Raw genomic sequence first — 25,194 nt, 5'->3', positions numbered from 1 at the left:
CTGTTTCCAGATGAGGCCCTGGGTCCCCACTTCACACACTTCTGGGGACACGCAGCTCGAGCCTCCGCAGACGCCCTGAGAGCCTGGCCTCCAGGCCGACCTCAGCAGGCCCTGCTGGTCTTCACGCGGCCTCGAGAAGCCTCAACCTACACTCAAAACAAGGGCAAACATCACAGAATGAAGCACTTTTTTTTTCTGTAATGTTTTACCCCCAGTAAACTACAAAATCATGCAGAGTAGCTGAGCAGGTCATCGTGGGTCCAGACTTTGGGGCCAGGACCTCAAGTTTGTGACCTTCGACTCCATAAAGCTTTGAGGATTCGAGAGGATAGCATCAGGTCTGGCAGAGGTGCACGGGGCTGGGCCGCAGCGGCGCTCCTGGGACTAAAGAACCAGGCGCTCACCCAGCCATTCAGCAGAGGGCTGGACCACTGCACTCTGGGGTGGCCGCGGATGGGGCGGTCTGCGCACAGTGCGGCGCCGTGCGGGGGAAACCGGAGCCCGAAAGTGCGTGTACGGAATATCTCAAGTGTGTAAATAACCTGAAAGGAAACACATCCAGATGCCAGAGAGGCTCTCCCTGGGCGGCAGGAGCAGAAGTCGTCGAAATTTCCCCCGTGTTCTCTCCTGTGTTTGCTTAATTCTCTGCAGTAGATAGAAATTGTATTTACACAGAACAAAAAGCTAGGAAGCATTATTTCAGAATAAATATGGGTTATTTTCTGACAGCCACCAAAAGAAAAAGAACCGATCAGCACAATTTTGGGTTTTGAGGGGTCTTTATAACAACCGCATGTGTGACTGCCCCGGGGTGGAATGGCTCCGAACCCACGCAGGGGAGGACAAGTTCAGAAAAGTCAGCAGAAGAAAGGACTCCGGGGCATCTTGAAACATTTACCTTTGTGTGTTCAGTTGCCTGAGTGAAAGGAGTCTTGGGGTAGTGACGGTGACACCCTCCGGGGTGGATGTGACCTTGCCAGTCCAGGATCCGTCTCCACTCCTTGCGATTCAGGAGCACACATCACAACACCAGGACGCTGCCCGACCTGCGGTGCCACGGGCCGTGGGGGTTTTCCCCGCTCGCACACGGAAGGCAGAGTGACTCGGAGCCCCCGGGCACCAGCCCACTGTCACGTGAGGTGCGTGTGCAGCAGGTACGGAGGGCGGAGGGGGTCCGGGCTCTCTCTCCACACGCCCTCCTCTCCCTGCCACCCTGCTCATCACTCCCCTGATCTTCCAGACAGTGTTTCCTCCCCTCCCCTTCCTCTCAAACACCCCACTTGCCCTGGGGTCCCACTAAACCTCAGCTGAGGACCTCTCCTCTGACTCCCACAGTCCGCCGTCCCCTGATGCAAGGGAGTGCCCTCCCCCAGCCCGTGTCACTCCAGCACAGACGGGAGAATCCCGCCGGCCACCCCTCCACTCATCCCCCTCCTTGAACTGGGCGTCAGAGTTCACACCCTCCCTCCCAGGCTCCCGTCTGGCCCAGGGCTGCCCTCCTCTGGGCGGCCCAGTGGCTTCAAGCGTGTCCCCCTGCCCCCGGCTCTCAGGCTTGGCTGGCTCCAGCCCTGGCCGGCCCCGACTTCCAGACTTTCTACCGGCTGCCGGCCTGCTGTCCCGCGGGGGTCTTTCTCCTCCAAGTCTGCCTCTCCCAGGTTCCCCGCCTCCCCCGAGGCAGCCCGGCTGGCAGAGGGCGTGGCCACACCAGCTGGGCCCCGGTGCGCCCCTTCCAAGCTGCAGGGCCTGGTTCTCACAGACCCTTCGCCGCCCCTGAGTCTGGTGGTGAACTACGGGTGGATAAAGCTTCCTGGAGTAGTTGTGAGCGCTAAGCTGAGAAATGCGCTTAAAGCTCTTAGAACTGAGTCTGGCACACAGTAGGTGCTGCGTAAGTGCTCGCTGCGATCATCGCTGTTATTCATCCAAGTCCTCTTAGGAAAAGCCTGAGTCACCCTTGTGCTGCAGCCCTGCCTCCTCCGCGCCCACACCCCACATCAGGACACGCCGAGGCTGACCGGGTCCCCGCCGGCGCCCTGTCTTGCCCAGACAGCTCCGCCGCCTCCCAGCGCGTCCTTTGTCTCTTCTCTAACCGAGGGTCCATCCTGAAGACAATGCCCAGCACTTTTGCTCGAACGTATGAAATGGATGCTGTGATCAGCACACCCAGGCTCCCGGGAACTTGAGTTGCGATGAGACCTGAAGTCCTGCCCGCGGACGGGGCACCTCCCCCTCCACGGTCACTCTGTGACCCCAGGCCCCCTCACACCTTCCAGCCGCCCTGACCCTCTCCCTGCTCCTCACTCGCCGTGGTCTCCCTACCCAATGGCTTTTGCAGCTGCTGTTCGCTGCTTGGAGCCACGTCCCCAAATCTCCACATGCCTTACTGCTTTCCAGAACTCCGGGGTCAGGCCGGGGCGCCTCCTCAGAGAGGCCCCTCCTGACCCCTCTAGAATAGCCTCTGCCCCAACCCGTGGCTCTCCGTCTCGGCGTGGTAACTCCCACCGCAGCGTTTGACGTCTTGAGATTATTGACTGTGTGTTTAGTTTCGGTCTCTTTCCACTGTAATGTCAACTGGCTGAGGACAGAGGTCTCTGGGGCTTGGGGTGCTGGGCCTCCGGCCCCCAGAAGAGTGCTTGGCTGAAGATCCTTGTCGGATGGGAGGCTGGGAGGGGGTTGAGGGGTGGGGGAGGGAAGGAGGGAGGGCAGGAAGAAAGGGAGGGGAGGAGGTTGGGGGGCTGGAGGGAAGGGGGGTTATTAAATAGGAAGACGGAGCACCATGTGGAAGGGGGGTCTCCAGCCACCCCCACCTACTCACCATCCTCGTGTTGTCTGAAGAGGACGCCGGCCCGCCCGCTGCCGGGGCTCCGCTCACTCTGTCCAGGGACCTGAGCTCCATTCGCTTCAGTCTGAACACATGCCAAGGGCTGTCTCAGTGAAGAACTTTCTAAAATTAGAATTGATTTCTTCAACCCTGATTTGAGAAACACTTCATTCTGTTTTAAAACGTACATGGTTTATAAGCACGGGTTTTATTCCAAGTCTTCTGAGTGTCACACACCTGCTTCGGCGAGAAGCCAGAACGTCCCTGTGGGCTCGCAGCCCGAGTCTGTCTCCGAGCATCCGGGGGAGGCATCAGTCTGCAAGGGGCCCGACGCACATCTCCAGCATCGATGTCTGTTCTGTCATTGTCCCTTTGGAGGTCTCTCACCTCTCAACCTTCCCCTCCAGGTAAAACCCTTTGTAGCAGAAAAAAGTCTGCTGCTCCTGCTTTTATGAGCCGGTCGCCCCTTTACCTCTGCAGGTAAGAGGTGTCTTCTCCTAAAAGAGTGAAAAATGGACAGTTTGGGGAGGGGGGTTGAGGGATTTTTTAAGAGAAATTTTTCAATAGATTCAAAGGGTCCAGTGGTCACAACACATCTGTCAGCAGAGCACTGGCTGCTCCTTACAGTACCTTGTGGGCCTCGCAAACCCAGGTGTTGAGACACGTGCGGGCATGGGCGTGGGCGGACTGGAGGGGAAGGTTGGAAGGGGCAGCTCTGGTCAGTGGATCAGTGTCTGAGCAATGCTGAAATCTCCCCCGCCCCCCTCTCCCTCCGTTAACAACCCGGACTCTGGTGTCTTTCATGCTGGTCACTTATCACTACAAAAAGGGGTTATGGACACAAGTAGACCACTGAGCTGTTTCAGATGTGAGCAGATAACCCTGTTCTGAATTTCAGACTTGTTCTGAGACCTCTGTGAGAGAAAGCTGGTTTCCTGGGATTTGGGGGCCCAGAGATCTGGGCCAGGGGCCAGGTGACAGGGTCTGTTTCTTCAAGAAAAACCTGTCTCTAGTCTTTTTCTACCAAAATGTATTTTCTATTCACATGTTTTTGCTTTGGCCATTATTACTGAGAAGCACTCTCAAGCACCTCTAGATCAATGGGGTCAAAAAACTAAAACCTCAAAGTGAAAGCCAGAGTTTTTGGTTCTAAAAAGGAATTTATGTGCCCTCTTCATTTTTCACATTTGATTTAAAATAATGACCTCACACAAGGAGGCTACGAAGTCTAAAACCCCTGCCAATTCTCAGCTTTTCCAAGTTCTGTGATGGACAGTATAGGGTACACTGTCCCAGTGATCCCGCGAGTGGCCCTACCGGACATGGTGGGAAACTGAAAGAAATGCGTTTGTAGCCTCCACCTCCTCACCTCATCATCAGCGTCCCCTTCACCTCCATCATCAGCATCCCCCTCACCTTCATCATCAGCGTCCCCTTCACCTCCATCATCAGCATCCCCCTCACCTTCATCATCAGCATCCTCCTCACCTCCATTATCAGCATCCCCTTCACCTCCATCATCAGCACCCCCCTCACCTTCGTCATCAGCATCCTCCTCACCTCCATCATCAGCATCATCCTCACCTCCATCATCAGCATCCCCTTCACCTCCATCATCAGCATCATCTTCACCTCCATCATCAGCATCCTCCTCACCTCCATCATCACCACCACCAACACTATCATTGCAGCAAACATTGAGTGCCCAGTAAGTGCTGGTCACTTATTTATTAAGGCCCACAAAGTTCTGTGTGATGTGAACATCAAAGCTCAGAAAGAGTAAGTAACGTGCTGAGGACCTGCAGTTGCGAAGACCTGGCCGGCCCCACTCATAACCTAGAAGGAACCACTCTGTGTCCCCGCCACCCCGAGAGCCCCGCCCATGCTTGGAGAAGGAAGTCTCACGTTTCCTTCCTGCCCAGCTGTGCTTCATGAGCACAAGGATGTATCCGAGGAAGGAAATGCCTCCTCACAGTGGTGACTGTGCGTAGACAGTCACTTGGCCAGGCTGCTGTTACGGAGATGGTTCCAGCACTGGCTCGAGCTTTAATTCAGAGCGGTGGTTGAGAACCGTGCTCCAAACCCTTGGGCCCCCCTGGGGCCACTGTGGGGCCAGGGCTGCTCGGGGGGCAGGCAGAGAGCAGGTGCGGGGGTCCAGCCCCCACCCCTCTGCCAGTAGTGCAGCCCGGGGGGGCGTGTGTCCCACATCCTGGGCTTCCTCACTAAACGTGGTTTGGAGAGAGTATATCAAGGCTAAGGTGTTTGAGAGACACGGGAACTGATGACTTTTAACGCTGTTTCTGTGCTGTGGGAGTTGATGACTTCGCCGTTGGTTTCCTGGATATTCACCATCCAGGATTCGTCATTCCGCCAGTGCCAGCTCCCCTGCTGTCCCTCAGTCAGCGCAGCGGCCAGGACGGGTCAGCTCTGGGTGTCGCTCTGATCTACACAACACGACAAGAAGGCACACACCTGGCAGCTGACCCCACAGGCGACCAGGTGAGGGTGGTGACTGATGTTTTAACCCAGAGGGAAGAACTAAACCTTTCCCTGCAGACAAGCTGCAGAGAGAAAATGCAGAACTTCAGGTGGGCTTTGAAATGAAAGATGTGCTTCGTGATTAAATGAGAGTTAGAAGTGCAGATTTCAAAGAGACCAGAAGTCGGAATGCGCGCCCCTGCGGGTGCAGGGCTCCGCTCTGCTCCCGGGGTGGAGGGGCCTCTGCCAGCCGCTGCGTCTGTTTTTCTGTTTCTGCTTCAGAAGGCAGGTTGTTCACTCGGGGCCCCTCGGTGCTGGGTCTCCTGGCCCTGACCGCTCCCGGCCTGGTTACGGGGTGCTGTCTGTGTGTCCCTCCTCTGCTGCCGTGGCAGCTTCTGAGACGGGCGGCTCTGTGCTACTCTCTTTCTGAGCGACACTCGCGGATGCCACGTGCCTGAGCTCGGGAACAACTGAACGTAAAGGAGGAAGGGGGGCCTGTCCTCGCTGACGGACTCTGCCCTGGAAAGCCTTCAGGAGGGTCCAGCTCCCAGAAGGGCCCGAGGCTGATGCCGGGGGAGCTCCTCCCGAGGGCCAACCCCTCTGTCTCCACGTGTGGCTGTGCTGCAGGAGGTCGGCGCTGTGCTCTGTTTGCTAAGAAGACAGACGCGCAGACAAGGAGTCCAGGCGCCCACTAGGCCAGACCTGAGTCCCACCCCCTCCCTCCACCGCCATCAAGGCACCTTGTCTCTGCCACTCACTGTCCCCGGGTGTGCTGGGGACCTGCTGAACCTGCCAGGGCCCTGCCGCCCAGATGGGGAGGGTGATGCTAGAGAGTAACACACAGTTCACTGCCCGTCCTTCCTGCTCCATACTCCTCACGGCACTGCCGACAAAGCCATGCGGCTGTGGGAAGCCGCGGCCGCTGGCGGGGCATTGGGAATGTAGACATTAACCTGCTCTGAAATTTCAGATCATATTTATTCAAAATCTGTGTCTTCATGGTCGCTTTTCCCCAGGAAGATGGTATCAGGGGACTGACCCCCTCTGTGTACCCCGTTCTCCACCAGGTGCCCCCGTGGGCTCCCTCACGGGGGGACCTCATGTCCCAGGCGTCCCAGAAGACCAAGCAGAGGGGGTGGCCGTGGACCTCTGACCAAGGTCCTGGAGGAACCATCTCTTCCCCTCAGAACACCACCACTGTCCTGGTTACTGAAGCCAGAGCCTTCCCCCAGCCTCAGCGTCACAGATGCCCCAGGCGGGCCGCTCCTCCCGCCCTGCCTGGATCAAAGCCTCTGTTCTGACCCTTGCCCCTCCCTCGGTCTGGCCTCCTGCAGCCAGAGCCATCCCAGCGAACGCTTAAGCCCTCCTCATGGTCACTGCACTGGGAGAGATCTCGAGGTCCCCCTTGGCGCCTCCTTTGGGTCTCGGGGCCCTGTCCCTCTCCAATTTCTTTTTGGACACACCAAGCTGCTTGCTGCTCCCAGGTGGAGCCAGGTGTGCCCTGCCTCAGGGCCTTTGCACAGGCCATCCCTGTGCCTGGAGCACACCTCCCCTGCAAGCTGCAGGAAATCTCATGTACCTCCCCCTGGGAGCTGCCCCAGAGTTTGTATGAAATAGAACAGTGAGCCCCACTACCCCAGATGCTCCCTGTGGTTCTTACCAGCATCCAATCACTTCTGTGTGTCGGTCAACTGTCCTTTACGATGAACATTTAAACCCCTGACGGGAGACGTGCTCCCCCCCCCGCCCCCCCCAGACACAGAGCAGGTGTGGCCCGTGGAGTTAGTAAACGCAGCGCCTCAGCAGGACTCCCAGCCCCTCCCACTTTGCCTTCCTGTAGGGCAGAAACACTTCTTGTGCGTGTTAACTCCCAGGAGAGGGCCGCCGGAGAATCAGTTCCTAGAACTAAGAGGCACTTGGTGCGTTTATTATCAGTAACAAGTACCAAGTTTCCACTGTGAAAGGAAAACGTTCACAAGTGAGAGACCCCGCACTGCGCCCGGGGCGGCCGGTGGGCAGCGGGGTGCGAGGGGCAAGGGCGGTGCACGCGGGCGGCTCCAGCCTCCCCGTCTCTGCAGAAAGGGGTGATTTATTTTTTTAGTGTCCAACGAGCCCCTGGCTCTTGGTCAAGACTGTAACTCAACATCTGACCTTCAGCGTGTCTGGAATGCTCAGGGGGACGCTGTGTTTTGTACCCGCTCTCTTTTCAAAGTTTGTTTTTATTTCAAAAATTTAAATTATTAAAAGCAATTTAATTGCTAGATTTAATGTCTCATCTAAGCAAGCTTGCAAAATTTTAGACTAAGCTTTCCCAGCTTCCCCGACAGTTTAGCTTTAAAGCACATTTGGCGCCTCTGGACAGACATGAATTTTTCCTAGACAAGGTCTTCATGGTTTCATTTTGTGACATTTAACTACATGTTTGATGAAGAGACCACAAACCTCACGGACTGCGCGCAGGGCTGTCAGAGGAGACCCGCTGATTTCGTCCTAGGTCTCAGTGCTGCCAGATGACTTCAGTCAAAACCACACGAATTAAGACAAAAGCTAACCCAGGGGCCAGATGAGGGGTTTGGAGGCCGCACCAGCTGGTGGGGGGGGTCACCCAGGGCCCCAGGTGACACGGTCACTGCGGCACTGCCCTTTCTAGAAAGGAGCCCGTCCCCAGCCTGCCACGCGGCCCACCGCGGGCTCGCAGGCTGTGTTGAGAGACGACAGAAACCCTGGTTTAGTAAATATTCCGAGAAGCAGGAAAACCCAGCAGGCAGCGCTTCCAGGCCCAGCAGCGTCCCCCACCCGCCACATGTCCCCTGGAGACTCAAGGGCAGGCTCTGCCCGCCCAGACCCCTCGGAAGCGGGGACAGCTGTCCGCCACTGCAGCGGAGAAGAGGGACACCGACCCCGACGCCGCGCTCAGACACTCGGGCAGACACTTCCCACAGGCAGTAGCCTCATGGGAAAGGTCACCTTGGATCAGTGGGGCTGAGGTCACCCGTTCCTGGGAGGAACTGGAACTTGGAGCAAAATGTGGTCTCCAAACACCTCAGCCAGATGGATTTCTGTGCGCAAAGCCTCAAACACCCTGCTCAGGGCTGTTACAAAAACAGTGACCCTGAAAGGACCATGCACCCTCCCCTCTCCTGCTCCAGAGCGAGAAGGGCGGACTCTGAGTCTGCAAGGGTGCGGGCGTCCCGCGCTGCGGCTTCTGGTTAAGCGAGGCCGGGACGTGGCCGGATACGGGAGGGGAGGCCCGGGACTCCGGCTGCGATGACCTGTCACGCCCCTCCCTCCGCTCCCCACCGCGAGGAGTCCCCCAAACCTGGCGAGATTCAAACTCAAGCTCCTCCAGGTGGAACTCCTCCGTCAGCTTCTCTCCCTGAACCCAGAGACTCCCTAAAGGCCCCTGCCGGCAGCCCTGCCCCCCCACCTGCGCGCTGGAAGGACTGTCTGAGCCGAGGACGCAGCAGCCCGAGGCGGCGCGGCGCATCGCAAACCGACCGAGCGGCCGGCCGCGCGGCGTGTCCCCCGTGGCACGGGGCGCGACTGCCGTCTGTCCCTCAGGTTCGGGGAAGTCGGGGAGCCACGAGCCCGCAGCCTGTGCTGGCAACTGGGGCTTCGACCTGCCACCACCCAGGACACCATGAGCAAACCAAACGCGAAATCTGACGCAAGCCGAGCCCAGCTCGGCAGAGGGCGGCGTCGGGCTGGGTCCCTTGGAGGGGTGGGGAAGCAAGGACGCGGGGACCCCCAGGAGGGTCCACAGGCAGCCCAGGTGCTGCGGGCGGTGGCCGCAGGGCAGGCCCGGGGGCGGTGCGCGTGGACGGCCTGCCGGTGCGGCGGGTCCTCCGCCCCGGGAGGGGCCTCGCCCCCCACCCGACAGGCTCTGCTCTGGAGGCCGCCGTGTCTGCTCCGGTTCCGGAACTCGCCGCGGTGTTTCTCAGCCATCCCTTTGACCGCGCGTGAGGCTCCGGCCATCCGGCGGGCCCTTTCGGCGGGGCGGCCGCCGGTCACCGAGCACTCGCCGCGAGGCAGAAGGGAGGGCGCCTCTGCCGCCTGTCCACAAGCGCCGGAGGCGGCGGCTCTGCATTTACCGCGGGGGGGGGGGGGCAGCGCCCCCCACGCACGCGCGCCCAGACCCAGCGCTCGGCAGGGCGGCCCGACAGCCCGGTCCCGCCCCGCCGCCCCGCCGCCCCGCCGCCCCGCTGCCCCGCCTCTTCCTAAGCAGCTCCACTCCGCCGCCTCCAGAAGACACGCGCTTCCGACGGAGCGCGCCACGCCCCACCCCGCCCCTCACCTGCGCCCCCTCCCCGCCGGCTCAGGCCGCTGCGGGACGCGCGGGGGCTCCGTGCAGGGTCTGCTGAGCTGCTGGGGCCACTCCCGGCCGCAGCCCCGCGCCTGCGCCCTGCGCCCTTCGCCCTGCGCCCCCGGTGGCGGACACGTGGGGGGCTCTTTGTGAAGGCACTGCTCCCATTCACGAGGGCCCCACCCTCATGACCTCGTCACCCCCTGATTAACCATCACGTGGCGGAGGGCTTCAGCGTGCAGATCTGGGGGGCACACGAGCATGGAGACCAGAGCCCCTCTTTCCCTGATTCCGCCACCGTCACGTTCTCCCCTAAGGGCGTAGCCTGGAGTTCAGTCGCTCGGGTGAGGTGTCTGCCGCGCACTGGCTTCTCTTGTCAGCCCCGCCTCTCTCTCCAGACCTCACGTTGCCACAACACTCTGTTCTCCACGCAGCCTTCATTTACTTTCTGATTTTGAACTGATTGTGCTTTGTTTTCTCGAAATAGCACTCATGGTTATTTCCGACACAAAATAACAAGCCTAGCCTTTCAAAATAATGATGTCAAGCACATCCCTACGGTTCCAACAAACGTCGAAAAAGAAAATGCAAAGAACGAGACACATAGCCGTTTCATTTCGCAATTGCAAGAGAGCTGTTGTTGCCGGGGTTCTGGTCCAAAAAACGCGGCCGTCCGCCTCCCAGGCCTGGGCTTATCAGGTACTGTTCTCAGAATTCTTCTGGCGGCCCTGCGTCAGCCAGCGCGGCTTCTTTCTCATAACAGAAATATCAAATCATAAATATAATTCCAGACAGGCATGTGATAAATAAACAAAAAGCCCACGGCAAGTGAAATTAGAGGATGATTTAAGTTAACTGATATGATGATGAATTTAAACAATGGGTTGGAAATTGTTCTTGCTAAATTTATAACTAAGAATATGTTCATATTCTAGACATTGAAATATTAAAAACTAAAGAGTATATTGAATGTGTTCTTTAATTTTTTTCCAATTCAGATTTTCTTATTTTCTACATTGAAGTATAGCTGATGTATAATATTCTGTAAGTTGCAAGTGTACAATGTAAGGATTCACAATTTTTAAAAGTTACACTCCATTTACAGTTATTATAAACCATCGGCCATGTTCCCTGTGGTGCACAGCACATCCTTGTAGCTTGTCTTACACAGGGTGGCTCGTACCTCTTAATCCCCTGCCCCACTGCCCCTCCACCAGCACCCCCCCACTGGTCACCTCAAGTTTGTCCCCCGTATCTGTGAGTCTGCTTCTTTTTTGTTATATTCACTAGTTTGTTTTATTTTTCAGATTCCACATCTAAGTGGTAAATACCTTAGTTGTCTTTCTCTGTCTGACTTACTTCACTTAGCGTAATGCCCTCCAAGTCCATCCATGTTGCTGCAGGTGGCAACATTTCATTTTTCGTGGCTGAGTAGTATCCCCTTGTGTGTGTGTGTATACCATATGTATACACACCTCATCTTATTTTCTTTGTATTTGCTAACTGAAGTGTGGTTGATGCACAGTGTTTCAGGTGCACAGCAAAGTGGTTCAGTTATACACATATATATGTTCTTTTTCAGATTATTTTCCATTATTGGCTATTAAAAGACACTGAGAATAGTTCCCTGTGCTGCACAGCAGGTCCATGTTGCCCACACACATCTTCCTTTCCAGTCATCTGTTGATGGACACTTGATTTGTTTCCAGGTCTTGACAATTATCAATAGTGCTGCTGTGAACATTGGGGTGCTTGTGTCTTTTGAATCAGTGTTTTTATTTCTTTCGGGAGTGGGACTGCTGGATGATATGGTAGTTCTGTTTTTAGTTTTTTGAGGAACCTCCACACTGTTTTCCACAATTGGAAATTGGCTGCACCAATTTACATCCCCACCAGCAGTGCAGGGGTCCCTCTTCTCCACACCCTCGCCAGCATTTGTTATTTGCTGTCTTTTTAGTGATGGCCATTCTGACAGACGTTGCGTGATGTCTCACTGTGGTTTTGATCTGCGTTTCCCTGATGATTAGTGACATTGAGCGTCTTTTCATGTGCCTGTTGGCCACCTGCATGTCCTCTTTGGAAAAATGTCAATTTAGGTCTTCCGCCCATTTATTAATAGGTTGTTTGTTTTTTTGATATTGAGTTATATGAGCTATTTATGTATTTTGGATATTAACCACTTATTGGTCACATCATTTGCAAATATTTTCTGTGTGCTCTAATTTTTATGAGTCAATATTTTAACAGCTACAAACATACTAACATTGGTTAACACACTTACACTGTGCCAGGCACTCTTCTGGGTTTTATGAACAATTTCATCTTTATTAAAATTTTAATATTACATTTTTAACCTTTAGTTGTGTTTATTAAATATGTAAGCTTCACATCAGCTTATGAAGCAGGCTCTGTTATGACAAATGAACTCAGTTTCAGTCGAGGTATAAATTTGTCAGGGAGGGTTTTTGTTTTTTTTTTGGCCGAATCACTCCTGTATCCTTGCGCTCCGTACCTGGCAGCAAAATTGTCTCCAATTCCCACTCTTTCCTTGTGATCTCCCAAGACCGTTCCAGCATTTAGTTACAGAGTCACAGAGTTGACAAAAAGAATTTTCCAGAAAAGCCCATGGCATAAAATAGCATAAACTGTTTTCATTTCAGTTACTTCCTTAATTTTGCTAAAATTATTATATTGTTGTAATCATTTTACTACAGAAAAAGGCCTCCCCCAAATTCTTTACGGAGAGAGAACCCTGACGTCACTTTAATATCCAGCAAGTCTTCAAGGCAAGAAAGGAAACTTGTCCGGGAAACAGGCAGCATCTTTGAAGCTAGTCTTGTGATTTTGTGCTTTGGTTCCTCTTGTAAAGACTTACGGGTGAGCTTAGAAGAAACACTTTTCAAACAGCAAAGGACAGCATTTGGAGGCGCTCTTGCACCTGTCTGCGTTCCTTCCTTACGTCATCCTCCGGGGATCAAGATGAGATCCCGTCCAGAAAGAAATCGTAACAACGTTTGTGTCAGCCACGCAGGTCAGAGGCGAAATTGCACTCCTGCCCCGGGGGTGAGAACGTTTCGTTTCTGAAATTACTGCCTTGGAGGGTATGAAAGGGTTAAAATCTGCACCCTCCTTCCAGGAATTCAAGGTGGGGGAGGTTTTGTTCCATCTGTGTTAAGAGAAACGAGAAAACGTCTAAACACAATCCTGTGAGGTGGTGACACTCTAAGGACACACGCGGTCCGCGGCAGTCCTCGCCCCTCCTTCACTGCCTGAAGGCGCTGGCTGAGCCCATCTCTTCACGTGGGAGCTTTGACACCTCTGTGATGGTGTGTGTACCTACAAGAACTCTCTCCTCCATCTCAGAACTGCCCTTTTGGATAATTTTTGAATGACTGATACAGAACTTCCTTGATGTTTATAAAGGTCCACTGAGGACAATTTGAAAGTTACAGAGAACGAGTAAAAGCCTTTAATGAAATTACCACTTCGTGTCTCAGAAAGTAAAACAGCAGCTTCTAATATAAACTCTGTTCTTCATAATCCATCAGAAAATTCTTGCCCACAGCAAGCAGCAGAGCACAGGAATGCAAGTTCAAACAGACCCACAAATCACTTTAGACATACTGACTTTTGCTGGGTCTGCAAAGAGTGATTCCAGATTTGGGCTCGAAGGTCCCAGGATGCACGGACAGACTTGGCAAGGAGAAGGGCCATCCTGACGGAAGACGCAGTATTGTCCAAGAGCTGCCCCAGCAGTTCCTGTCACCGGCAGTCAGGTGACCCTGACATTCAGGGCACTGGGGGCGGGGGGGCGATGAGCCCAGAGCCGGAGGCCCCCACCGTGGCTGGAGAGAAGCACCCAGACGCTGGACATCTGTGGAAAGCCAGCTGTGTGCCAAGATTTGGCGATGTGGACCCCGGGGCCGGCTAAAGCTCATAAAGGAAGCTCCTTTGCATCACGTAAGAGCGGAGAACACGCAGACGGGAGCTCTCCAAATTGTCACCCTGGGTGCCATCATTCTCAGCAAATCGTGCAGCGTGAAAGGAGGGTGCTGGCCGTTCAAGGGGCCTGGGAGCGTATTTTGGGAGGAATAAGACCGAGAGTTTGCTGAACTTCTCACTACAGGCCTTACCCCTTCCTGTCCCCTGGAGCATCCTGCTGGGCCACCTCGGCCGAGACCTCAGGACGCCTTGACCTCTGTGTCCAAAGCGAAACCGAGAATTTACAAACAGCAAGGCCTCATTTTAGCCCTGACCCCTCGTTTCCCACCGGGGTCAGGCTCTGCGAGGCTCTGGGGCAGGTTAGGTGAGTCTCCACACTGTAGCCACAGGCACAGAGATGAGTTTACGAAACCGCGACACCCACAGGCCGCCAGAGCGCTGAGTCCTCACCAAGCGGGGACGTCTCCCGGAACAGCCACCTAAAAACGCAAACCATGGCTCTCGCCATGCTGCCTCCCGTCCGCAGCCCGTGTCCTGCCTCCTCCTGACGCCTCTGTGAAGAAGTGACGGTCACGCTTTACGGGTCCAGATGCTGGAGTCTGGAGATGCTGCGTAGCCAGCCCGGGCCTCACGCAGAGATACGCGCCCACGTTCACCCCACGCGGGCCCTGCTAGGAGTTCTTGGGGACGTGGCCACGCAGAGCCACGTCTGCCGTGCTGTGTCACCCGTGGGCTGTGAGCTTCCCGGGACCACTTGGTGGTACTACTTCTTGTGTCTTTGTGAATCTGAACCTTTAAAAACTAACCACGGTCAGGATAAACCAGTCTTTTCCTAGCAGCATGAGACGGTAGCAGTGGGCGTCATTTTGTGTCTGTGAGAGGACGGGGCCCAGGCAGGTCCCCGAGGGGCCACGGGAGTGGCAAGAAGTGGTTCTGAGGTCTTGGCACCTGCATTTGACTGTGAAGACCACTTACCTGCCTTCATGATATAAATCTCCGTGTCTCAGAGGCTCTTACAGCTTTCCTACCTGCAAAACATAGGTGCGTCCTGAGGACGGCGTGCCCCTCCCCCCGGGCCGTCCGGGCTGGTGCTTGCTGTCCTCTGCTGCCGTCCTGCTTGATTGTTCTTGCCCCAGGGGATGGTTACCCGTAGTTTCTAAAACGGAGTTGAGCGTAAACAGAAGGTCAAAGTGTTAGTGCGCAGTTAGGCAGTGCAGACAAATACGGATTAATTTGGACTAAGAAAGCCAAGGGAGCAGTTGACTGAGAAAGGCCTGTAAATCCAGATTGTGAAGCACTGGTCACGCTGCGGGTCCAGGGAAAGCTGCCCCCTCCGAGGTGCTGGCAGCCTCGTCGGAGACACTTGGGGGGGTCTTCACTTTCCTGCGTCGCTGATCGCGCTGCCCCTGACGTCGGGAGACCTGACTGTCGCAGAGGCCGGTGGGCCTGCCTTTCCAGCCCATCCTTTCTCTCCCGGCTTTTCCTTCCCACCTCCCGCCGCCGCTTCCCTGCCCACCTTTCCCTGAAATCAGGCTTTTTCTCTGGTGCTCCTCTCAGCCCAGCATCGTCCCGGGCACATACGCCACAGCAAGAAGCGGACGAGTAACAGCACGTCCGCAGGCACCGCGCCGGGGAGGGAGCGCATCCCTGCCCTCCTCTGACGTCCACGTGGATGGGACACGCGCTGAGAAAAATGCGGGGTTTTGAACCAAAATGTGAAGAAGATGTTTCACTTGGCCACACGTAAGCTGAAATAAAAATGACTCCTGAGGCGTGAACAGGAAGCTCACCAGGCAAGCTCAGAGCCGAGCCCCACCCAGCCGCCTGCCCGGCCCCCCGGAGAACCGCGACCCGGCTCGGTCCTGGACGCCGTCCCCTGGTCCGCAGCAGAACCGAGTCGTGGTTTTCACTGATTCAGAGGACGCGAGCTGTTTCTGAGCCCATGTATCTGACTTCTCCGTGTTGAGGGCCGGCCTGAAGACCAACTGGCCGCACCCGAAGCCCTTACAATTCGGAGAAAGCAGTCTGCTCTCTCCGCTGGCGGTGGCCCGAGCTGGACCTCTTCGCTGGCTATGTCCGCATTTACTGCTAACTTGACTGGTTACTGGAAACATATGTTTGAAAAAGACACAGGACCAAAGATACACACGCTGATGCAAAAGAAAGAAAGAAAGAAAAAAGGAAAGGACACAGGCTCAGCCCTCAAGGAACTTGCCTCCCGGTTAGACAGACGTCCGCCAAAAGCGCCAAGTGCTCTCGCCCCAACCCGCGAAGCAGGGTGGTCGCCGGGGCAGTGCAGGCTCCTGGTAAGGCCCCTCAGCCAGGGCTGACTGCAGAGAGGTCCCCCTCCAGCTTCGGGGAGGATGACAGCCTTACGTCCAACTGAGCTTCAGAGCACTTTAATATCAGAGAATTAAAGCGCAGACACCAGGCCCAGGGCCTGTGGGCCATCTGCCCACACGGTCCTGCCTGGAAAGGTCAGGGCGTCCGCCCCAGAGTCACGACCTCAGGACACGGCGTGGACACATGCGGCTCAGACCCTCGTGGCTGGTGGCCGACTGCTGCCGCTGTTGGTGGCTGCGGTTCAGGGAAGGTGAGCAGGAAGTGGAACCAACATTAAGCACCTCAGAATTTCAGGTAAATGAGCCAAGGACCCCACCAGGCAGACCTGTTTCGTGGTGAGGAAATGGAGCAGGGAGACACGAAGCGGTTCACGCAGTGACCGCAGGGGCTAGGGCTGGGGTGGGGACTCCCACTTCACCCTTCCGCTTCCAACTCCCTTTCGTCGTCTTCTAACCAGACTTGTTCAGAGGGTGGATCTTGGAGTCTGTAGAAGACCCGGCCAACACGGGCCGTCGGTGGACTGATTCAGAGCACGTGGAGGCCCGGCCACACCACCAGCCCTGGTGGCACTGCGCCTGAGCCACAGCACGTGAGGCGTGTCCATGTTAACTCCTCAGGCCGGCCGGCCCAGGCTCTCCCTGTCAGGGTGCGGGCCACTGGGCCGTCACTGTCTCTTGACCAAGAGCAGCAGGGACAGCTGTCCCCTCGGCCTCAGCGCAGTGTCCCCACAGCCTCTGCAGCTGCTCCTGTGTCCCACCTGGCCACCCTCCCACCTGGAGGCGCAGGTGCAGCCCACAGGGAAGGAGGCACAGGGCCGCATCCTGGTCTCCAGGCTCCACGTCTGTCTTGGCACTGGGTGTGCTGGGTGGACAGGCACGAGGGAGGAGGACGCACGGGCTAGAGAGATGCAGGGCTGGAGAAAGTGTCAGGGTCTGGACTCCGCCTGCCACCCGGGCAGTGCTGTCCCCAACAGGAAGCTGGCTCAGTGGAGCTGCAGACTCCGTGTAGGAGCCCTCCTGCCCCTTGAGGGGAGCATGGAGTCTGGGAAACGGCTGCTGTGCTCAAGGCATGTCTGTATGTTTGCAGGATCGGACGGGGCGGCCAGCATCTCCGCAGAAACCCTAACACACATCTTACACGGGCTGTGGGTCTGTGGTACCCACGGTAGACGGTGGGGCCTGCTCCCAGCTCCCGCCCCCACCGCTACCCCTCAGACGCACCACACGGTGGTGTGTGGCGCGACCCCTCCCTGAGCACTCCCAGCCTCCCCTCCCTCGGTGCGTTTGTAACTCCCATCTTATTGTGTTTTGGGACTAAACACACAGGCATGAAATGCTATGGTGTGGCGGCCTCTCCACACTTTCACGGATCATTTGTCTTCACCTCCTTGGAGGACAGAACTATGGTTCCTGTCAAAACCTGAAAATAAGTGGAATGTTAACTCCTCATTTTACATGAATTTTAAAAAGTACTTCCTAAAACTTTTATAAATCGTGATGAAAGAGAATAGGCGATCGATCCCGCCTCGTGGTGCTGTCCCTACGGTCTTGCCTGCGAGCTCTTAATGGTGGCCTTGTGGACGGGTGGGCGGGCGGGCAGCTGTGGCTCTGGGCTCCCCATCCCTCCGGGCTCCCCTGGGGGCCCCCAGCCTGAGGAGGCGGCAAGAGAGAGCCCGTGCTGTTCTCCAGCAGCTGGGGCGGCAGCATGTGGTTCTCATTTGGGGAGGCTGAGAACCAGCCCTGTTCTCCCCAGAGCTCCAAGTAAAACGCTCTCCCGGAAAACTGGGGAGTACAGTGCGAGGCAGTGTCCCCGGGTCCCCGAAAGCCAAGAGCCGAACAAAAAGACACATTGATTCGAGCTCGGCTCCTGATGGATGGCCAAGGAGGCCTGTCCAAGAAGGCTCTCCGCTAAGCCGTCACGCCACCTGGAGCCACCCCGGCACCAGCCCAGGGCCCCCAGAGTCAGAGAAATAAATGCCGAGTGAAAGTCAAGTGCATTCAAAGTCTTGGGAAATCGTGAAGGGCTGATTGAGCCTCCACTGCCCGCGTTTCCAGCCCCGAAGAAACACTAAACCCGTATTCATCCCGCGTGTGCGGACCCACAGCCGCGGAAAACCTCACCTCCGGGGCTGCAGGAAGCACGTTCCAGAGCTAGAAGAGGTGGCCAGTACTGTGAGGGCTCTGGCCATCTGCTGAATGCACTGTGCTCTCTGCTGTGTTTACGAAATAACTACCTTAGTGAATATGCGAAGAGTCCCTTTGAATAGAAAAGAGATGTCACCTTCTCTGTGCCTTCCTAATGTCTGTCACTCTGCTGAGCAAATGTGGGTTTTAAACATGTGTCAGCCTCTCCGGTTCCTCTCCTGAGTGAAGGAAGGTGCTGGGGCCTGGGGCATTGGCTCTGGTCACCCACTGACAAGCGCAGGGGGCAGGAGGCAGGAGGCCCACAGGGATCAGCCCCCACCCCCACCCCCCGGGGTGCACGCTCCTCAGCCCTGACCTCCAGGACAGAATCTACGTCGCATCCTGGGCATCAGGACCCCTTGTCTCCCTCCTGTGAGGTCTGTGAGGTCCAGGCTCCCATTCCCTGGACGGAGCTGGATGACCAGCTAGGTGTCCCGACGTCCCTTCATCCCTGGCCTGCTGGAAGCAGTCCAAAAAGGGTGATGACTTCTCCCCAGCACAGGGCCTTCCTTCTAGGACCGACGTGGCCTGGATCCAGGAGTGATGCTGAGGTTCGGGGTCTGCGCAGCTGTCAGCTCCCTGCTGGGGCACAGGAACCGTTTTCTGATGGATGGGAACTGACTGCTATGTGCAGCCTCCGGCAGGACGCTGCCTGCGGGTCCTCACTGGACTGTTTCCTCGGGAAGTGCCCGACGCCACCAGCAGCAGAAGGGGTCAGTCGTGTTGGTGGCGCAGGGGGCCCTCGGGGGCTCCGGGCTGGGAGGTTCTCTGTGTGTTTTGCAAGAGGAGAGCTACGACTGTTATTAGCAGACGCGGCTTTAGGAGCTGCCCCGGCCCCCTCCTGCCGCGACGGTGGTACGGGGTCCAGGGCCCTGCTGTGGCGACAATGCCCCTCTGCTGTCAGATCGTGGCTAGAAGAGGGTGAACCACTGCTCAAAGTCACACAAACGACAAGTGGCGGCTCAGATTTCCACCTGGACGGTGGCATTAGAAATACACATTTTTACTAAAAACTGTAACTTGGTGAGTTCACCGACGGTCGTTGCGCGTGTCTAAGTCTCAGCTCTGCTGGGCATTTGACCAGAGACACACGTGTCCTCTGAGCAAGCAGGATGCGTTCTAGGGAACCTCGCTATTTAAAAAGCGCTTTAGAAAAAGAAACCGTGTGCCAAGTAAAACTGGAACTGAAACACTGGGGCAGAAAACGCTACTGGCAGAGCTAACTCCCTGCAGCGCTCAGGGCTCCTAAAGCGCGACAGAAGCCAGGCCAGCAGCCCCCAGCTGTCCGATCAGCTCGCAGCCACGAGAGGGCAGGCCCCAGGGGCGAGGCTGGCGAGGTCTGGAAAGCAAGGCTTTCCTCCACTAAAAGAGTGAATTGTGATGCATCGTATTATGAAATATTGTGCAGCTACATTTGCAATTCTCAAATGTGGAAGTGAGTGTAGACTGACAGGAAGACGCACACAGAGCAGAGAGGACCCCACGTGCCGTCACAGGGACCCCGGTGGGACGTCCGCTGTGACTCACACGCGGCAGAAAACCTGGAAGGCCCCCGGCTCAGGCTGCCGGCTGGACTCAGACCTCACTTGGTTTTTCCAGATTTTGCAGGTGTTCTCTGTCTGGAATGTTCTGTGTGTGATCTCGAAAGATCCTCTATCACAAGTGCCGATGCAACGCGCAGGCTTTCTGTCTCGCAAAGAGCGCTGCTCACCTTCAGGAGGGCGTGTCTGTGCTTCTAACCAGAGACGTGAGGGGAGACGAGCCTCAGAGGGACGCAGACCTGACGCTCAGGACAAGAGGAGGGGCGGGCACGTGTCTAAGAAGGGCGAGCAGGCTGCGGGAAGGCAGGTGGCTAAGAAGGAGAGGCTACACCCTTTGCACCCTCTGTTGTTTAACTTAAAATTACCGTCTTTCATTTTTGTAACTGAAAAATACTTAAACCCAACAAATAAGTCAATCAAGCGCATAAGAATTTTGCAAGGAGTGAAAACTCCCAGGTGGCACTTCAAAGGCGGCGGGTGGGGCGGGCTGTGGGGCGCGCTGTGGGGCCTGCTCGCGCCCCTGGGACCGCCGCACACGCCTCTAACAGAAGGTCCCCGAGGGCCCTGGGTTCGGGATTCTGGAATGCTCCGGACAGGCATCATAGCTCCAGAAGAAAACAAAGACGGAGAGAGCGCTGCGTGACAGCGCGTGGCCCCGCCGCTGCGGGAACCGGGGGCTGAAGTCCCCGCCGTCGGCGCTGGGGGCGCGAGGCGCCCCGCCTCCCCGAGCGCAGGACGTCGGGCGGCGGCTGCGGGGTCTGCGGGGTCTGCGTGCGCGTCCGCGCTGAGGCCGCGTCCGTTCCCGCTTCGCCGCTTTTCCGACCCCGCCGTCCTCCTGTCTCTCAGTCGGCTGAGCAGCTGTTGCTCATCTGTTTGCATCATAGTGCCTAACGTGACGGAGACCCTGGCGCCGCTGGCCTTCAAGCCCCCAGGACTCCCCTCCTCCCAGCGCCCGCGACCGGCCCGGAGGGCCTCCAGGCAACCGCTCACCGGACGCAGGCACCTGCCGGCCCGCCCCGCGTGCCCCGCGGGTGGACGCGCAGCCGCAGCGCTGCGAGCGTGAACTGGAGACGCGAGGAGCTGTTTGGTTTTATTTTTCAGAGTGAAATAAGACCAATACAGAGACTTACTCAAGACAGATTAACTAGTGGCAGAAATGAGGCCAAGCTCCCCCCGTCAGCCATCTCCCTCCGCAGTTTACTTCTCTGCGTGGGCGTTGGGGAAACTTCAGTGCTTATGCGGAAAAAACAGAGAGAAAATACATTTGAAAAAACAAATCCTTGCAGGCCAACAAAATGAAAACTTTTGTAAATAGTAAAGAATTTTATTTAAAACATATGCTTACTCATTGAAATTTATATTGATAAATGGAATCCCCAGAGTCCCTCTTCATACCCAAATGTATTTTAAATTCTATCCAGAAAGCTCCTAATATCACCATTGTTAATGAACTTTTTCGTTCTCTTTTTCTCTTCAGTTTAAATTCTATTTCTTTACCCTTTGCCCTCATGCCTGTTTGGGCGGCAGGTGGAGGGGGTGGACTGAGAGTCACGGCGGGGGGAAGACAAGGGGAAGGTGAAGTGCACCTGCGTGGGTGGCGGGGGCGCTCAGGGCGGCTGCGCCCTTCGCTCCTGGGGCTCCGCCCAGGGGAGCAGGTGAGGGCGGGCGGCTTCAGGGAGGGAGAAACGGATTCCCTGCCTGCAAACCAGGGCTGAAGGCGTCCCCGACACGGGAGCTTCTGCAGGAGGAAGACGCCCCTGAGAGGAGCAGTGAGACACCGGAAGAAAGAAGTTCTGAGCAAAGCGATGGGGGAGCCTCTCGGCAAAGTTGCCTCTGTGTGTTTTATTTTCAAAGGGGACTTGACATTTAGAGCGGTCACGTGCACGGACATTTTAGAAGATTGTGAAACTGTGTGAAGACCCTTTTCCCAGAAGAGAGCAGAGATACGGGAAAACTCAAAATCGGTCAGTATACCGAGTTAAATGTTGCAGTGAAAACGCTTGGCACGGCTTGGGAGGCTGTGAACACTGCCTGGGAGCACCCAGACCAGCAGGCGGGGAGGAGGGGGTGTGGAGCAGGGGCTCTCCACGCCCGCACAAGCCGGGAGCAGGAAGCGGACAAGCGTGGAGCGGGAAATAGACCCACTCTGGTTGCGTCAGGAGGCGCAGCACAGGGTGAGCAGGGCTGTCTGACCACGTACAGCTCAGGGAACATATTTTGAAAATTTGAAGAATTGAATGACATTTTTATAAAACTTGAATTAAAATTGCATCTTTATGCAATCTCTGAGGGACATGCTTGAGACCAAGAAACAAGGTAATCTGAAACTAAGAGGAAAGAAAACTGAGAAAACTGACAGTGAAAGTCATGTCAAAGTAAAATAAAAGAAAAAGTAAAATAAAAGGCAAAACCATGGAGTAGATAAAGAGGGTGAAATGGGTTGAATGGTGTCCACCCCCCAAAAAAGGAATGCTGGGAACTCCTGACCCCCAGTACCTCAGAAAGCAGAAAGGTCTCCTCTGTATCATTTGCAAATATTGTATAATTTGGACATAGGGGTTTCACAGAGGTCAGTGAAGTGACCGGGTGGCCTGATCCAGTCTGGCTGGTGTCCTTGTAAAATGGGGACATGGGGCACAGACACGGGGACCAGGGAAGACACAGGCAGAGCTCCGTGTGGAGACAGCAGAGTCAGGAGAGGGACCTGGAGGGGCCCTCCAGGAGCCCCCGCGGGGGCGGCCCGCTGACCCCCAGGCCGGGGGACAGCAAGTCGATCCCGCAGCCGGTGTGCGGCGCTCTGCCACAGCAGCCCGTGCTGAGCGGCGGGCGCCCCGGAAGGAGAGCGTGAGCGCCCTCCTCCGCCAGCACCGCCCGCAGACGTGGGAAGCAGAGCCCACGGCGGCCACGCGGGGCCGTGACCCGGCGAGCAGGCGTCTCTGCCACCTCCACGGACACACGGGTTGCAAATTAGGCTGCAGCAGTAAAAAGGTGAGCATCCAGAAGCTTCCAACAGCATGAGCGTGAGCTGGAGTGATGGCGCGCGTCTGGGAGAGCCAACCCTGCGGGAGGGAGACGGCACCTTCTTTTCAGGCCCACATGGCGCGTGTAAGACACACTTGGGCCTCCGTCAGGATGACCGTGACGTGGATGAGGGCAGTCGGCGGAGACGAAATCTAGGGGATGAAAGCGATATGAGAAACGAGATTTCAAAATGGTCCCAAACCCCCTGCTGGTTACTCGTGCTGTGGGAGCACCATCTTTACCACACGACGTGGATGCCGCGTGCTCCTGGCATGATGCTCTGGGACGAGGCACCGCTTACCTGGTGCTCCTGCCAGCGACGCACACCCAAAGTCGACGTCAGACGGACCCAAACTGAGAAGACACCTACACACCGCCCCCAGAGACGGCAGGGGCTGAGTGCGTCCCCCGGCTCCCTGGACTAGAGGGAGGTTCTGTGCTGACGTCAGCTTCACGGGTGTGCGTTGCCGGGGGGCGTGCGTCCTTGCTGTAGGAACGTCGCTTACGTGTTTAGGAGCGATGGGACGCTGAACCTGTGCCCATGGCTCGAGTGGCTCAGGAAGAGTAATCAAGTGCGGGGTGGTGGTGGTGGGGTGCGATGAAGGACACAAGCCGGCAAGGAAGCGAGGTAAGAATTTAGGAGTTCACGGCTGGAGAATCGGGCTGAAGGCACATGGGTGTTCTGTGTGCTGCTCGTTCACCTTTCCCGTAAACTAGAAATCATTTCAAAGTGAAAAAGTAAAATGCAACATGAATATTAATGTAAAAGGAAGAAGCAGCAGCCTGGGCACAGGGGAGTCCCCCAGATTCCAGAGCTGCCCCGTCTGCCCCGCCGTGCCCGCCGTATTAGAAACAGGTGCTGACATAGCACTGCGGTCTGTCTGGAAACTGAGAGCCCCCTCCTCGGTCCGTCACTGGTCACAGGAGTCACACGGGGGGCCACAACGCTCAGGAAAACACCGCTTACCAAGGTGTGTGGGATGCTGGTGCACGGGGCACACACTGGAGAAGAACGAAGACGGGGTGCACGAGCTGATTTCCATCCTGACAGATGAGCAAAAAGAGGGGCTTCCGTCGATCGCTGGACTCATTCTTCCCAGCAGTCCTGGGAAGAAACAAGCCCTGGAGGACGAGCGCTTCAGTCCTGTCCCTCTGCTGGGGGCGGAATGCGAGGACCCACAGCACAGCCCAGAGCCGCATCCCTGCGCAGCGCTCGGGCCTGGGAGGCCGTCTCTCCGGCCGGGCGGTCTGCGCTTCTCTGCCCTGACGAAGTGCCACGTCTCCCTCTGCCTTGCTTGCCAGAGAGACCTCGTCTGTGGCCAGTTTTGCCCCAGGATGGGTCCATCTGGATGCCTCTGGTCCCAGCTTCATTGGAAGCTTTTACTCTGTTTCTTCTACATGTGTGCTCTGTCCCCACTGACATGCTAATACACCGTCTTTCCCCCACTACCCGGGGTGGATTTTGTCAGCTGGGAGGTGGTTTTACCTTGGGCTGCCTTGACTGAGAAAGAAACAAAACTGTGCCTTGCCCGAAGGAAGAGTGCCCATGAATGTTTATTAAAGCTGAATTAGCCACACTCGTCAGGAAATGACAAAAGCACTGCCTCGCTGTGTTTCATTCTTCAGCTTCAGCACCTTGAGTTGCCGCCTCTGAGAATCTTAACAGAACTTTCTAACCGGAAATGTGGAAAGCAGTGTGGAGGGGGTGGACGTGTCCACAGATCAGGATTTCATGATTCATTATGGCCCCAGTGAGGTCACACTAAGCCATCAGTGATTTTGAAGAACTCCCTAAACACGGCTGTGCTTGCGTGGCCTAGGCCGGGTGGCGTAAATGCAGTAACCATTTTTCTCCCTAAACGTCTTCACTAGGTTTTGAATGTTCTGGATTCAGTAAGTACTTGAACACATTTGGTTAATCAGTACCTCTCTGCCCTTAATCTTTAAATGCAAGTGGGGTTTCAAGGAAATTATGACTCATATGTTTCTAATTCCTTTATTCTTGCTGAAACTTATCTAAACGGTGCTTTGTAATACTTATGTGATGTTCGAGAGTTTTTGAACTCTTAACTGTTTGCCCAGAGTCAGGACCTTATGTTTGGAAAAGCAATTAGCTCAAAACCCTACATATTTCAACTCTGAACTCAAAAGGTTTGAAATGACTTTTAGACATGAACAAATGTTATTCTCGACCAACAGCTGTGGATTAAGTCACCGAATTCCGTTTTCCCTCGTGGCAGGTCGGAAAGACCACGGAGGTTCGGTGGGAGGGGAAAGCATGGCAGCTTTGTGTTAGATGTTGAGACGGAATTTGGGAGGCTTGAGTGTGAAGCTCCGTCCAGCCTCTGGGAGCCCCGGAAGGGTGGCTGAGGTCCAGACAGGGTCCAGACGGGGGTCCAGATGGGGTGCAGGTGGAGCTGGGCCGGGGAGCGGCCTGGACCGGTGCTCTGATGTTCAAGAACTCCGTGAGTCCTGCTCCTTGTGCGGCAGGAGACGCACTGCCTGTTGGACTGAGTGTGTCAAGTATTTGTAAGCACTTATTTCCGTTGCCCCCAAACCCCACCC

General features: G+C 56.0%; 1 long non-coding RNA gene across 1 annotated transcript; it reads left to right on the top strand.

Annotated features, from left to right (window-relative positions):
• The first annotated feature begins 9,849 nt into the window (after positions 1 to 9,849).
• On the top strand, positions 9,850 to 14,385 carry LOC140697946 (uncharacterized). Its single transcript, XR_012075333.1, has 2 exons — positions 9,850 to 10,298; positions 12,314 to 14,385. It is a non-coding gene; the product is annotated as an uncharacterized lncRNA (long non-coding RNA).
• The last annotated feature ends 10,809 nt before the right edge of the window (positions 14,386 to 25,194 follow it).

This window comes from Vicugna pacos, chromosome 8 (assembly GCF_048564905.1).
Source record: "Vicugna pacos chromosome 8, VicPac4, whole genome shotgun sequence".
Lineage (NCBI taxonomy): Eukaryota > Metazoa > Chordata > Mammalia > Artiodactyla > Camelidae > Vicugna > Vicugna pacos.
Note: the sequence above shows the minus strand (reverse complement) of the source record. Positions and strands in the feature narration are given on the sequence as shown.